Raw genomic sequence first — 3,045 nt, forward strand, 5'->3', positions numbered from 1 at the left:
AAAAAATTAATTTACCCCAAATAATTAGGATGAGATAAGAATCTGGAAATCACAACAACTAATGAGATTTTGCCATGTGTATTGAGTGCGACCAATTTACTGTTCATTCAACATGTTGAATCAGTTATTCAATCCCCATTCAACAGGGCCATTGCAAGTAGCCTAACAAAGCTGTTATAATGGTTCTAACAAACTCCAATTCCTAGCTAACTAAACTAACTTGCTTAAGAAACCTGAGCTAACCTCCTTCCTCGCTCATCATGCTCTATAGAATGTATTTAAGCTGATTTTAGCAACTTAGCATTTTCTAAATTGGAGCGCAGTGGACAAGAAAAAAAAAGCTTAAATGTCGTAACCAGAAAAGGTGTCATCAATGCTAAAATAAACAACAATAGCTATGTCATTATTTAACAGTGCAAGAATCAAGTACTGCAATATAAGTAGTTTCAGTTCACTTTACAGCTTAACTTGACAAAAGGCATCAACACTTTTTGAGTCTTGGAATTGAACACCACAGGGACGGTTGATACAGATCAAGCTTTGGATTCGCTCCACTCTTGTAATGTTGGGGTTTCAACTCCAACATTTTTCATGTCAAACACATTGGCTGAAACCACCCAGATGTTAGCCTTCATTACCATCTAATAAAATTTGATCACAATCTTATTTAAAAAAAAAAACAAAAAATCTCCCTGCCTTGAGGGAACCTAGAATATCAAAACATATCCACAAAGGAAATGGGTTTAAAGAATTGTGGAGCATGACAGCATAAAAAGTATATAACCAGTGTAACCATGTTAATTCAAAGGAGAAAGCAAGAAATTTCATCTTCACAACAGTAATGTCCTCACCTCGTGAAACATGTCACCACTTTTATGAATGGATTATATTCCACTCGTAGAAAATTATGAACAGAAAAAATCCTTTCCATAAGCCAATACCAACTTACTCACAGTTAAAATTTGATGTAATCATTCATGATGAATAGATTTCCAATTTACAACTATACACTCTTATAAGAACTAAATTACACATCTTCAATGTCAAATAACTCCTTAATCTCTAAATTTCTGACACTTGTTTAACTTGTAAATTGGCCAAACCCATGTAATCATAAGTCAAACTAAGCGCAACATAACTTCACAAAGATCAGAGATTTATATCTCTCTGCTTAAACTCCTGGGTTTGGGCATATGAATGAATAATATATTTGGAACTACTGGATACTCTTCCCATCACAACACAAAAATTTAAAAATACGACATTGGTAAGCTGATCACACTAGTTTTCTGACCATTTTTTCCGTAAATATCTATGGCAGAGAAGGTCTTTAATAGATGGTTATCAAAATAAAGTTCCTACCATATGCAAGGATTTCTAGAAGGTGATAAATACATACCAAGATGAATGTCAGGTGTCGCTGCCGCTGTGGCGTCAACAATAACAGTTACAGGTTTGTAGTCCAATGCTACAGCATCAAAGACAGTTTGCCTGATACAGTTTGGAGTTTGAACACCTACAAATAAAGCTATATTAAGTCTACACATGAATATAAAACTGCAAACTCGTATACAACATTAAAACACCTACTCACCCGTGACCACCAAACTATTAATTCCAGCTCCTTGAAGGACTGAATGAAGGTGTGTAGAAAAGAATGCACTAAACCTGGTTTTCACCAGTTTATAATCCCCTTCTCTAATTACCAACCCATCAACTAATTCTGCGCCTTCACTTCCTTTAGAGGTTGGACCAACTTTCCCTGGACCATATAGATGACGACGAAAGAGTTCAACATCTCTTCCTAAGGGATCATGTTCGCGTACAACCTGGAATTATTTTGAGAGACATGACTCAAGTCACTCAACAATTACAGAACTATTTTCTTAAATATCAACAACACAAGACATCTAGTGAATATAAGTATTTTTCTTCATTTCTTTAACATGTTGAGCATAGGTGAAAGTGTACATTAAATTGAAAACCTAAGGAATTATGAAAACTAAAATGAACTTAATTTTATACACTTTCATAGAGGGAATAAAGAGTTATTACCCAAACTATAAGAATTCCACGCTCCCTGGCAACTTCCACAGCCTTAATCACATTGGGGACAATATCTTTCCCTCCTTTCAGTAGCACAGGACCTCTTTCTATAAAATCTTTCTGCAAGCTCAAAATTACAGAGAGAATATTTAATTTCTCCAAGAACAACATTGGGAAGAGACAGAGTGTAACTAGTATCTACCTGCATGTCGATGACAAGAAGAGCTGTGTGTTTCCAATCCTCAGCCATTTTCAAAGGGTCGACTCCTTCACCAAGTCCAGATTTTGAGCGTTGTGACAACGATTTCGGCCAATTGGGTCGCTTAGTATATATATTATTCCACTACACAGGGCGCTTCACAAGAAACCTAGATTAGTGGGGCAAGAAAAAAAAGGATAAAAGACAAGAAAGTGATAGAGAAATAATGGTGAAGAGAAGGAATTACCGATAACTCAAATTGGGCGTGTCAGCTTGAGAAATGAAGGTGGTTGAAGCTTGAAATCTGCAGTTTGTTCAATGCGTGAGACCTTGAGTGTTGTTTTTGTTGCAGATATTTTCAGAGTTATCATGAAGGGTTGTGACTTATGACTAGTATTGATCCGCGGCATGGACGGATGGAATAAGAGAATTTTATCGATATATAACACACATTTTCATATTTTTTTTCTTTTATTTTTATTTTTTAAATACGTATGTGACACATTTAAGTTTTTTTTTCTCTAATCCCACTTACTGATTTCTTTTTTTTTTTCTAATTTGTTATGCTTACGTTTAAATTTTTTTTGTTATACTTTAAATTAATATATCAAAACCATTTTAAAAAAGTCACAATTGACTTTTGTTAACTATTTTAATGTCATAAATAACTATTAAATGTTCTTTAAAAAAATAACTATTAAATGCAATATTAATTATTTTCGAAAATATACAATTATTTAATATTTAAATAACTACAAAAGTCAGAAAATATAAATATGACATCACCTACCTACTAATTA

At 33.8% G+C, this 3,045-nt stretch overlaps 1 long non-coding RNA gene across 1 annotated transcript; it reads right to left on the reverse strand.

Annotated features, from left to right (window-relative positions):
* Nucleotides 1-420: 420 nt before the first annotated feature.
* Nucleotides 421-2,171, reverse strand: LOC130720545 (uncharacterized). Its single transcript, XR_009013149.1, has 3 exons — nucleotides 2,056-2,171; nucleotides 1,400-1,829; nucleotides 421-607 (listed from the first exon to the last, which is right to left on the reverse strand). It is a non-coding gene; the product is annotated as an uncharacterized LOC130720545 (long non-coding RNA).
* Nucleotides 2,172-3,045: the final 874 nt, after the last annotated feature.

Source organism: Lotus japonicus, chromosome 5 (genome assembly GCF_012489685.1).
Source record: "Lotus japonicus ecotype B-129 chromosome 5, LjGifu_v1.2".
Classification (NCBI taxonomy): domain Eukaryota; kingdom Viridiplantae; phylum Streptophyta; class Magnoliopsida; order Fabales; family Fabaceae; genus Lotus; species Lotus japonicus.